We start from the raw sequence: 13,452 nt of genomic DNA, 5'->3' as shown, positions 1-13,452 counted from the left end.
AAAAAAAAAGTCCTGAGCCAAAATGGTTGGCATGGCTTCTCTAAAATCAAATTTCTTGTTAAAATGATCCAGTCTTTTACACAACAGCTCATGACAGTTTCTATTTTTGGCCACAGCTGTAGTAACAGGAATTGCACTAATGTTATTTAAAATTGAGAAATGTAGGATTCCCCAGCAAACAGAAGAAGTTCATTGAAAAGGACTTGGAAAATTAAATACTAAAATATGAGAGGTTAGAATGGAAATTATGAGAATCCTTTCCCAAATTTTTCCAGTGGGGATCAATAAAACTGCAGCAATTTGTTGCTAAGGAGCATACAAATACAGCTATGACTTTACACTTTTTTCTTAGTCATGGTTATGATTTACTTCATAGAAAATCTGTGTAATATGGCAGGCAGAAGTCAGTCACCTGACAATTCAGCTGAGACACTTGGCACACGAGCTTCATATGTCAGCACAACATTTAGGGAGTTTTGAAAGATGTTATGAAAGTTCCTTTCTCCAAAATGATAAGGCTTCAAGTAAGCACTACAACTCAGTTATTTGAGAATATGTTCTCCTATTTCACAAAGATCTAAAGCAAAAGGACCTCTCAAGAGAGATCTTAGCTTTATAGCTCTTCCTAAGCCATGGCTATCTCACCAATGCATGGACATCTTCTGTAACGCAACGCTTTACAAATACAAGCGCAGACTAAGCTACAAATTAACAGCCATCGAAACAAATAGAAACAGATCTTTAGGCTTCACTTACCCTAAGGATGCTTTGCCTGCTGAACTGCAGTGAAAAAAACCACAGCAAAGTATGACTTGTAGGGCTGCAAGATGAATTCACTGCCATTTTCCACTGTTTTTGTAATACCTCACACGAGCATTAGCAGACATGCTACTCTTAGTATTCTTGTCTGAGTGTCAGTGAACACATCAATATCTATGACCCACTCCACAGAAAGGGACATCAGCTTCAATATGAAACATACTTTTGTCAAACATTTTGAAAATAAAAACTAGGAATTCTATTTTAAGATCATGTGAAATGCTGTTTGAGGAATTAAAAAAACTCCATGTCCATACAAAGCATAGGTAAGATGCATATAGGAACGATTTAAATGAAGTTAGTTTTCCAATTCATTAATCGGCGATAGTAGGAAGACTTTCCACTAACAGTTTAGGACCAAATAATTTTTTTTAAGAAATCAAGAAGGCTTCATACTAGAAGATTTACTTCAAAAATACACATTTTTCATACAAGAATTCCTACCAGAGATATTACGTTTTATAGGTGAAAAGCAAAAGTAACCTGCACAGACAACATTCAAAGCACTCAGTAAGCCCCACTTAAGCCAGAGGCTATGCTCAGCAAAAAACATGAAGAGAGAAAAACACACTTTATTTTCATTGCTCAAAGCCAGAAATACAGCCCACATTAGGTTTGACTTTCTAAAAAAGACAACAGTTTTTCTCACTGCTGGAATGCAACTGTTATGGTGCTTCCATAATGTTATATCAAAAATATAAAAAGTCAGCTATCAGCTTCATATAGAACATAGACTTTCTTAAGGAGAGATTTATTAAGTGGAATTGCTTTTGGAAAAAGGTTTCTCATTCAGACACAATTATGAAAAAATGCTAAATTATTAGAAATAGCTTCAGTGTTTACTGACAGTACCCCAAGCCTTCAGTTACAAGCTTCTTTCCACACAGCTACACTGCAACTCTTTCAATTTACAGTTAGCTATAACTGCAACAAGAGTCATTCTTGTGAAGACAGAAATTTGTGAGAGCAAAATACAATCAGCCACAAGGAAGTGAAGATGGAAAAGTACATACTGCATTCGCATTTTATTTCATAGCTATATTGCTTTTATCATACCCTTATAAGCTTTTCAATTCCAAAATTGAGATAAAGTCCTCAGCCTTCACTTTATATAGATTACCAGATCTGAGGACTCCTATTCTTTGATATACACATATATATTAAATAATAATAATAAAAGAACTACTCCATATTATCTGGTAGGAAAAAAAAAAAAAGACAACTCTTAACTCTTAGCTTCAACATGCCATAATCTGAGTAACAGTAAATATTTATCTTCACGGTGTTGGATGCAGAATTGCTTTCCCAAGATCGTTCTGCGTAGAATTCATTTATGATATACTCTGCTTTACTGCTATGCCCACTACTTGCAGTCAAGTAATGCTTGCTTGTAACAGAGATGTAAGATCTATTCACTCTGCCAAAAGCTTAGATAATCTCATTTATTTTTGAAAACAACGTACTATTAAAAGGCTCTCAGAAAAGATGCTAGGAGGGGCATTACGCAGGGAAGCTGTCATTTCAAAAGATTTCCAAGTATTTCAGAAAGCATTTAGAATACACTTTGGACAGCCACACAGCAAAATCCAAGTTTATACCAAATAACGTGCAGAGCACATGCAGAGCCAACTCAGGAGACAGAAGCAACACAAATACATAAGCCTAACATTGCTTTTTAAACTCCAACTAGAACTACTGCAAGTATCTTATCTCCAGGATCAAACACTATTACTGCAACACATTGTCCCAACATCACATGAGCCGATTGTGCTGAATCAAAACTGCTTCAGTGTTTTGTAACCTGCCTTTAAAGTATAGTTTAGACCCACTCAAAAAGAGTGGTGGAGAAAATAAAACTTGTGCTCTACTTCCCAGGAACTTTCATCTTAGTAGAGACTAGAAACCCTTCTTCTAGAAGAGTTTTCTCATCAATGAAGTGACAAAACTTACAATGTACTTCACGATATCTGTCTTTGAAAAGGTGAAAAAATTACCTCATTCAAAGTATAGGTCATCCCTAATTCTAAAACATTAGTTTTCAATTATTTATTAAAATTTGATGGATAACCTAACATAAGTCTAGGAACAACAACTACAAAACAGGAATATGCGCTTCTGGGCAAGCAGACTTAAAGAAATCAATATTTATACTTGACACTAATACAGAGAAGCTATCCTTCCAAATCTGTGTATATGCATTCACTTTGGAGTAACAATATCCACCCATGCAGTGGGTACACAGGCAGTTGTCCTCTGATCGAGCACAGGCAAATCCTTCATTACTTGTTTCTCCCAACTTCCAGAAGTAAGTGGCACAAACATTGGGTATCAACACAGGCGAAGACTAAAATGAAACTATGCCAAGAACGTGTGTGTGGATGTAAAAGGTTTAATCAGTTAACATCTAATGAATATCTTACATCTTCTCAAAAAGTTAGTATAAGGCTCAGTAGGACAACTAGCATATCCACACACACACAAAAAAATCAAGTTGCTTTAAAAGCCCCTTATTTACTCATCTTTGAGAGCACACTACTACCTACATAGAAAACTTAATTCCTGCTAATATCCTCAAACTGAATTAAGTTCTTCCCAAGCCTATACTGAACACAAAAAAAAAAAAAAAAACCACACAAAAAACCCCCACTAAATTAAGTTAAACTGTGTTTATAAAAAATCTCCAAATTCTAAGGAACTGTCCACTAAGAAGAATTGAAATCAGAACAGTAAAAGAATAACATTTAATAGAAAACAGACAAAACAGTTTTACAGACAAAACACATGCCAGTCTTCCTGCAATTGAAGAAACTCACTTTATTGCTTCTTAGCACAGTGTGATTTCATTATGCACAACAATTCCTCGAAAAAGCAGAAGGTTTACTAGACTGACTCTTTCTTTAAACTGATCACCTTTCCTTCACTACCCATGAGAAGACATGGAATTTAAATATTCTTAACCCTAAACGACAAAAATAAAGCCATCACTTTTTCAGCCTATTTTCATTGTAATTCAAATCCAGAAATCTAATCAACTGAAAATACCGAAGAGATGGTCAAAGAACTGAAATTGTAAAGGTTATTTGTGCAAGTGATAAATGATTAACACGTGACTTAGAAGTAAGTTTAATTGTTTGCTATCTTCTTCCAGACAATGAGAGTACTAAAGAAATATGCGTGGAAACTATCTACTACTTATGGACTATTTATTGCATGCAATCACACTGCATGCACAATGACCAATCAACTCATAAAAAGATGCCGTACTTTCCTCAAAACAGAAAATATTTTTATAACAAGGCTGGTAAGGAAGTGAGTCTCATCCCAGCCTCAATAATAATCTCATTGCTTTTTGTACACTGCGTCAGAAAGATCTATTTTGCAATCAGCCAGCCAGCACAGTTAAGTTCTTCAAGCAAAGCAGATGTTAAACACAACTCAAGAGTCCTACACAAACACTAAGTTTTGCAAATGAATCATACTTCACTACTGTCAGTAAATAAGATAGAAGAAAAAACGTATATCCACTCTATCCCCTTGATTTATTCCTAAAATAAGCTGTCCTAGTGACCAGGGAAGACTGTGAATTCACTGAACTACTTTAAAAGACAGAGATTCTGCTGGACGAGATAGTTTGTCACAAGGTCAATAATAAAATACAAGTAAGAGAGAAACACTACTTTGCTTTTTCAGCCACTACGTGAAGCAAAGCTTCAGAAATCAAAAAAGAATAATCATAAACAACTCCACAATATAGAACATAGTAAGCTATTCAGATAAGTCTTCATACTTATGATTTCTCCATTAACTCCAATGAACTAAGGAGAATAGAGGAAAAAAAAAATGGAAATTCAAAAAGAAAATTTCCTTTCTGTGGTACAGAGGGGAAAGAGACCTGTTTCTTTTTCTTTACTCATACTGTCTTTTCCTTCATCTTGTTCTGGGAGTAAATGGTATTACTGATTATGGAATGAGAAGAACAATTTGTTTCCCCTTTGCGTAAAAGAATCTTCATTACACTTATTAAGAAATCTTAACTTTTTACCAAAGCAAGCAGTGCAGAATTTCTTTTAATGAGTCACTTTGGAAACATCCCTGATTCACTTTAGAAGCACCACTTAGCAAACAAATGTTGAAGAGTTTATATATGTAAGTTGTCTTGCTAGTTACTTCTTGAACTGGTAACAGCTACACTATAATTCAAAATGGAAAGAAGTTAAAATAAGATTTGTAATTGGCTTTCATGAAGCTAAATATACAATTGGCAAAGCACAGCAAAGAGATAAAGCTAGGCTGCACTAGTCCTTCAGCTTGCACCCCTTCTTCTTCCTGCACACATTTCAAATACCAAAGTCTCTATGTAATCTCTTGCAGCAACTGTAAAGATAAAAGCATGACAAAATTTGTGCAAAGAAGTTAATTGCATTAACTAAAAAAAAAAGAATTTTTGCAAACATTAGTGATGTTAAATCACAACAATACATTTTAGTTACAGTGAACAGGAGAAAGTAAAACCTTAAGGCCTGAACTTAGTACATTTGATCACTAGTGAGGATACGGACACCTAAGAGCTCTGTCTCAGGTTGTTTGTAAAAAAAAAAAAAAAAAAAAAAAAAAGGAAGAAGAAAAGAAAAGAAATCAAACTGAAATACAATTGTGATGAAACCACTATCACTTATGAAGTTTGTACTTACACAGTTAGTACAACTTTTTAGAACTCCACAGTAGTGGAATTGCATCAACAGTATAACGTTGAACCAACAGTAGTACTTTCTTCAGGCTGCATTCTACCCTAGTTGCATTTCACACCCATAGTAAGAAAGGTAGTTCTCAATATTCACTGTGTGTAAGAAAAGAGAAGCTTTCATTCTAAGTTACTCCAATTCTGTATTTCTTTAATGAGATCTTAATACATGAAAGCTAATAATCAAAGTCACTTTGGAAAGTAACGAAGAATACAATAATAGACTTGGCAACCAAAACTTGTTTTAGACTTCTCTAAAACACAAAATGCAGATATGATTCCACCACACAGATGTACCCTCACAGGGTTAAGCGTAACTGGCACAAACAATGAGAGTCAACAGTAATTATGAACCAGTGCACAGGATTATGCACACAGGGTTCCCAAAGAGCTTGCACTCCAGTCATTTGCCCATTTCAATGCACCTTTGCTAACACTGCTCATATCTTTGTGCTTGTCCACGTACTGCCAGTTCTAAGCAAGCCCATCTGTGATCAGATAAGTATTCAACTCCTGCCTACGCATTTCAGTTTGGTGTGCGTGCAGTAGCAGAAATCAGGCATTCACATGACCCATGGACAATTTAAAACTATTACAGAATGGAACACTATAAACTCATTCAACAATGTTGAACATGTTCAAATTAACAGTTAACAGTTTATTAGTCACATGCAATCTGCAACAAGAGAAAAACAATCCCTAGATGTGCGTTTGAAGACTTTCTTTTTTTAGAATGCATATTATATTGTCAAACTAGAAAATGAAACAATCACTTGACTAAATCACAAGATCATTTAAAATCCAGAGTTAAGAAAACAACTTCATAGATATGCAATGCCCAGCTTCTACCTGTCCTAACACAGCCAGCTGTGGAACAAGAATGGTTGGATGTCACTTGTGACTGGGTCTGAACACGCACATATGCAAATATGGGACTATTCCTTCATAAAGTTTTCAAGTGAACATTTGAGAATGTAATGGCTGCATAACTAGGAAGGTTACAAAACAAGCTCATTAATTCACAGTTGCCTATATTACCACGAAAAACAAATCTGAGGACAAAGTAAGAGATAAATGGCACATCAGTTAATTAAATGAAGTATTCTTACAGCATGTTTTGTCTTCTTTTTTTTCTTTAAATCGGTTAACTGAACTTCATCCAGAAAACAAGTTCTGTCAAGGCTTTGATAGTACAAATAATCTTAAATGGCTTTTTATGCTAGACTCTTGAAAATTTGCACATAGTCAAAGAAAAAAGTTAACTCGGTACTAGCTAGTTGTGTACCTGATGGCAATGTATGCATATAAGTCAAAATGAATGCAGCCACTTTGGTGAGAAAGTTTTCTAAAATATTCCAAGTACATCAGAGCCCTAGACTAGGAAAAAAACAGAACACTCAGACAAATCACAGAATCACAGAATGGCCTGGGTTGGAAGGGACCTCAAGGATCATGAATCTCCAACCCCCACCAGGCAGAGCCACCAACCTCCCCATTTACTAGACCAGGCTGCCCAGGGCCTCATCCAACCTGGCCTTGAACACCTCCAGGGACAGGGCATCCACAACCTCACTGGGCAGCGTGTTACAGCATCTCATCACTCTCCTGGTGAAGAACTTCCCCCTAATATCCAACCTAAATCTTCCCTCTTTCAACTTAAAACCGTTCCCCTTGTCCTGCTGTTATCTATCCTTTCAAAGAGTTTACTCCCTTCCTGTTTATAGGCTCCCTTTAGGTACTGAAAGGCCGCAATGAGGTCACCCCGCAGCCTTCTCTTCTCCAGGCTGAAAAAGCCCAGCTCCCTCAGCCTGTCTTCGTAGGGGAGGTGCTCCAGTCCCCTGATCATCTTTGTGGCCCTCAACTGACTCTCTCCAACAGCTCTCTGTCTTTCTTGTACTAGAGGCTCCATACCAGGACACAGTAGTCCAGATGGGGCCTCAAAAGAGCAGAGAGGGGACAGTAGAGAGGGACAATCACCTCTCTGTCCCTGCTGGCCACCCCTCTCATGATGGAGCCCAGGATATCATTTGCTTTCCAAGCTGCAAGAGCACACTGCTGGCTCATGTTAAGTTTGTCATCGATCAGGACCCCCAGGTCCTTCACTGCAGAGCTGCTCTCAAGGACAAAGATCACCTCAGGTGAAAAACTGCTATGTAAGTAAAGGCACCGAGTCTTGGAATACAACTAGATGAAACAGTTGTCTTCCCCCCACATCCCCAAGAAACAGACAGGTATCTTAGTTCTGCAAACTGAATATTTGAGAATAAAACCATCTTTGCTTTAAGCTTCTGAAATACTGAAAAATAAACTGCATTTTACAACTTCATGAAATATGAAAACCCAGCATCAAATCAGAAGACATACTTTAAACCCAAAGACCAAAGGCTAAATAAAACATCATAGCTATAACACTTTATGTAACTGAAGATATCAATATTTTTTTAAAGCTTGACTAGGGCAGACATTTGGTATTTCTGAGGATTTATTATTGAGATTTACATGAGTATCAGTAACAAATGCACAACAAATAATTGGAAACAGGTTTACTCTCCCAGTGTAGCTTTTCTTTCCAGTTTCAAACTGTGGACTTTGAAATGACACAGCAGTGTGCTTCATATTATGAAGGAGCAGTGACGAAATGAATCTAGTTTTGTAAATTCACTACTGTAGTAAGTGATAATTACCTAGCAATAATTTACTAGTTTTGCAAGACATATACAAAACATATTATTGATCTCCGTTGCCCTGAATTTTCCTTGTGTTCTGTTTTCCTGCCTTATGTGCAATTCCTTGTGTTGCCTGAACAAAAATAATCAAAAGAAGAGAGGGAACTAGTTAAATTCTCACCTATATATTTAATAAATTGAAATTATTCAGAAAAAAAAATTAAAGATAACTTGAAAACATCATATTCTGTCTTAGGATGTCTTAGTTTTTTTTGTTGTTGTTGTTTTGTTTTGTTTTTTTAGGGTGTTAGCAAATCCAGTTACTGTTGCTGCAAAACAGTGAGTCAGTGACATTACAATGTACAATATATTTGCTTATACCAAACATAAAAAATAAGCTTTCTGAATGGAAATTCTGCAGTAACAATTTGAACGTTTATGAATTACAACTGACTGAAAGTCACTAGATTAACAGACCCTGTGATCGAGGATGGTCAGGGCTATGAAGATGCCAATCAGAAATATCCTATATGGAGGGAGAAGTGGAGGCAGAGTAGAGGAATGGACATGGTAAGAACTAAAGTCTGCTCCAGACTGTATTTACCATACTGTAGAGTTCATTTTTTTTTTTTTTTTTTGAACAGTAATTATAAACTGTCCAATGGTACAAAAATTGGAGTGGTTACAGACTATGAGGCCAAAACACAAATTCTGAAGTGACCTACAGAGACTGGAGGAGCAGCAGCTGGAATCAATTGAAGGCAAGTTTGGTACCAGTAAATGAAGTTCCATGGCCAAGGACAGAAAACAGAAATTGAAAATATGTGAGAATGAAAGAATGATGATCAGCAAGCAGTTCAACTATACTCATTTAATATGCCAGTTTCACCAGGCTGTTCTTTCACATGACAGAAAGTAACCACTCCTGCCACTGGAAAAAAAAAATAGTCCAAAAGAGAAAACTAATAATAAAAATATTGCAAGAACACTAATAATAAGAAAACTAGTAATAGTTCTCAGAGCAAAGGAAGTGCATTGCAAAATGTACTTACTGCCCCAGTTGCAAGCTTTAAAGGTTAGCCATGCTCAGTATTATGTAATGAGTGAAACATCTGCAGCCCTGGAAACATTCTTTGTTAGAGAACGCTTTCTGTAATTGGAAACTCTGTTGGAGCAAAGTCAAATATAGTAGCCTGAAAGAAAAATAAAATAGTAAAGAAAAAGTCAAGAGACAATAGTCCAGCACTTAAGGGCCATTTGGGAGGCCAAATCTCCTAGACTGTTTTTGGTAGGGTTTTTTGGTGCTTTTTTTTTTTTTTTCCCCCCCCATGGTTTTTCTTTGCTGTTTTTTGAGTGGGTAGGGGGCTGGACAGTGTTTTGTGTGGAGAGGTCAAAAGGAGAGACAAAAAGATGTTCTGTTTCAAATACAGCTCAGAGGTTAACCAAAGTAAACTGAAAAAGTCTGATACTTGTTCCCTCTACTAAGCATTGAAAGTTAAGTATTAGAACTAACATTATTTTGCTAGAATCTCTAAAGATAGGTTTGCCAGATCATAGAATCATACTTCCATTTTGTTTTTGTTAGCTGTCCACAATACAGAAAACCAAATGTTTCTTGAAAATTTCCTGATGCCACAAATCTGGAATATCCCTTTTACTGATTTTGAGGAACAGTTTTACCGCTTTTTATCTTTGGGAGTAAAAGCACTGCAGTAGATTGTCACTCTTTATAGATTCCTCCATTGACAACTTTATCACAACAAGCACAAGTTGCTTCATCTACACTTTCAGAACTTCCTAACGTATCCCCATCCCACTAAACACATTCCCAGTTATTGAGAGGATGACTCCCATTTCTATCTGGCTTATGACAGCAGCATCAAAACGCTTGGTTTCATGTCAGCATTTTCATTCTCTCTCTGCTGCTTTTGAAGCTTGGCAGGAGCTTATTAACACTTCAGAAAGACTGTCTTTTAATCTCCTTGCCAATTTCTCATTAAGAAACACTCTTTTGCCAAGATGGCTTAAAGTCCAAACCACATGGTTGATAGCAGTTAGAATATTCATGGCTTTTGTTTTATGCTTCACCAATAAGGAGCCTAGAGGAGGAGCTGTCTTTTTTGCTCTTTACGCAGCAGCAGCCTTATCAAAATCTTGATCTGCAGCAGTTTTGCAATGAGAGTTTGCACTAGCCCTTCTACAGCAAACACTTCAAGGCCTAGCCTATATGCTATTTCTGCAGCTCCTCTGCAGGTGGAGCGACTTCACAGGCCACCCTGCAAAGAAATTACTACAAACACAAATCAAGCATATATGCCTTAAAGCGGGTGCCTTCAAGCTTTCAGAACTGCTTTCTCCATTCTGTCATTTCTGTCAAATGTTTTAGAAAAACCTCTGCAGACGAAGAATAATAAAGAAACAGGTAACAGCAACTTCAGAAATTGCATTAACAGTCAACAATTGCCTCCCACATCTTTCCTGATTTATTTTAAAGGATAATTATGAGATGACCCAAACACCCATACCCCAAAGGCCAGATGAAATGAACCAAAGCCACCTAGCCAATATGAAAACTAATACTGGAAGTAAGGAAATGGATAAGCATTTACAAATAAAAGTCACCATGCAGAACATGTATCCCCAAAAGCACATACTCAAAGTGACTCAAAAATCTTCATTATGACTACAATTCTTTCTCCAAAAACAGAAAATATTGCTGAAACTTACACTGACAAAGATAACCTTCATTCACAGATAAGAATATTAACACTGTACATCCAATGTACATTTTCTTATTTCTTTTATGCTGAACTGTTGAGTTACTTGTGAGGCAACAAGAAATATATATATATTTTAATCACAGAAGCTCATCAACAAAACCAAGAAATCTTCTCCCCTCTTCTGAACTCTGCAATGTATTTTAATAAACCTGAATTTCCATCTATTGAAAGCCCTTAGTTACCTACCCCTTTCTCCTGCTGTGCTTACCTATAGCCAATATATTTAGGAGAACTGAATATCTGAATCCATTAAAGCCTGAATGTATGTGAAACACGAGATCATTATATGTACTCCCGAAGAAAACCTTCATGAAAGATTATGCATAATAAAGATACTACTTATGCAGATAAATATATCAGTAAATGTTTTTCTCAAGCAGCAAAAAAAGCTATTGAAGACTAGCAAGCCTGAGATTCTGTGATGAAACACTATCATTCACCAGCTGGCAAGTAAATGCGAAGGCTGATGTTACCCATATTTAGATGTCCCTTATATCATCATCTAATGCTCAAAATATCTCTGCTGTATTACTCCACATTGGTGGAGTTCTCAGACAAAACATTTACTGGAAACTTCATTTTCTGGGAATAAATATACAGCCTTCAAATAATAAAAATGCTTAAGTCAGATCATTACAAAGAACATGCCAGCTAAGCTAATAACACACAAAAAGCAGGGAAGAAACACTCATATTTTTAAGTTTCAGACAATGTTATTAGCAGTGTCCAACATATCTAAAAATCTGGAGAACTATCTCTTTGGAGAACCCAAAACTAATCTATGATAGGACTTTGAAAACATTCTGAAAGCAAAGATGAGTATTAAATCCATAGCACAAAGGGAACACGACGCAAAAATCAGTACGGGTTTACTGTTTAAAACTGTTGTGCTCTTCACATTATTGTTATTACCCCTTGTTATTATAAACATCCATTTTTGTCAAAGTTTAACACATTCCCTTCTGCATATATTAACATACAATCATAGAATATACTGGGTTGGAAGGGACCCATAAAGATCATTGAGTCCAACTCCTCCATAAGTATGTATATCAAGGAGAAGGGTGGGTATGTACTCCTATGTAAAATACTCTTCATAAATGTTTTTTATCTACTTGCTAATGATGCAGTATAATGAAAATAAATACATCCTCTTAAAAATAAAAACAAACCTGTTTTGTTTCCTGAACTGTTTAAAAAAGTCAGACAGTATTTCCCACATGACTTTCACCAGCACAGCCCCATCACTCTGTGCTGCTATGGTATATGCACACATGGGACATCAACATTCAGAGTGGACTGAAATTCACAATTTCTCACTTCACAAAAAAAAATACATCAGCTGTCACAACCTCTTTCCAAGTAAACAATATTGGAACATTCTTCTCCACTGATAAAGCTCCCTTGTGCAGTTATTTTAATGCTTCCCTTTTGAGGTTCTTTTCTTCCTTTGTTCATTTGTCAACAGGGCTAGGGAAGCAACAGCACTGAGTGCTGACAAAAAGAGCAAGGACACAAATAGAGTCATCTGCAGTAACTTTGTACTTATCAGCCTTACAATTCAAAAGCAGGCGCTTTAACTCAGATGTTCAGCTCAGTCTTTTCCCCTTTGATGAAAGTCAGCACACAAAATAGAGGTGTGACAAATCTTCAAGGATTGAAAAAGCTGGGTAGGACAACTAAATGTTGACAGCAAAACCTGAAAGAAACTTCTCTTCCGCAACTCAGAAGAGCTTTCTATTAAATGTCACCAGTGACCAATGAACAAAATGCAGTGCTGAATAACACCACAGTCTCTGCTTAAAGGAAAAAAAAAAAGAAGATACCTATCTATAGATAGACAGATCACTAGAAGCACCATCTGCCAACTCTGATGAAAGTATCGTAGGCCATATTTCAAGCTTGGAAAGTATTTTACCTGTGCTATAAATGCCGCAGCACTATAAAAGAATTATCATTTCTCTCAAGCAAGCATATCAGTTAAGGATTTTTAAAAAGACACAACAGGCACTCGACGCTCAAAGCACAGTCTCTCTTCTCCAATTTGTGCATCATTGGTTAGGGAAGTATGTTAAAGTTAAGGGACCTACCTTTAAGACTTTTTCTCCCTAACAGAATTGGTTCAACCAGGAAGATTAAAGACCAATGGTTTTGAAGTTAACAGTGTATGCTGTGTACATGCACTATGAATCTCACAGAGAAGAAAGGAGAAAAGCTATAAAATGACTGTGAGCAGCATTTGTTCTCTTTTATTAAATTAAACTGAAATGTCACATTACTCACTACATTCACAGTGAATGAGTCATCATAACCCAAAGGAATTTAAGGCCTTCACATATAATTATCTCGCAAGACCAAGTATACGAGAAAAGTTAGAAGCAGAAAGGGAATGACACATACATCAGACTTAGAAAAACACACGCACGAGGCACATACAATGATTTTG

At 36.4% G+C, this 13,452-nt stretch overlaps 1 protein-coding gene across 12 annotated transcripts in view; it reads right to left on the bottom strand.

The window, feature by feature from the left end:
- Window positions 1-13,452, bottom strand: part of DENND4C (DENN domain containing 4C) — an 83,238-nt gene that overhangs the window by 55,521 nt on the left and 14,265 nt on the right. For 3 of the 12 annotated variants that reach the window (XM_040656252.2, XM_046905886.1, XM_046905888.1), the window contains one exon: window positions 9,279-9,419. The exons of 8 other annotated variants lie outside the window; for them this stretch is intronic. The gene's annotated coding sequence lies outside the window, so the exon portion shown is untranslated. Of the gene's footprint in view, window positions 1-8,244; window positions 8,360-9,278; window positions 9,420-13,452 lie in introns of all 12 variants that reach the window. One more of the 12 variants, XM_046905885.1, reaches the window with a different exon arrangement.

The sequence above is a fragment of the Gallus gallus genome, chromosome Z (genome assembly GCF_016699485.2).
Source record: "Gallus gallus isolate bGalGal1 chromosome Z, bGalGal1.mat.broiler.GRCg7b, whole genome shotgun sequence".
Taxonomy (NCBI): Eukaryota; Metazoa; Chordata; class Aves; order Galliformes; family Phasianidae; genus Gallus; species Gallus gallus.
The sequence above is the reverse complement of the archived record's forward strand: the minus strand, read 5'-3'. Positions and strand labels throughout refer to the sequence as shown.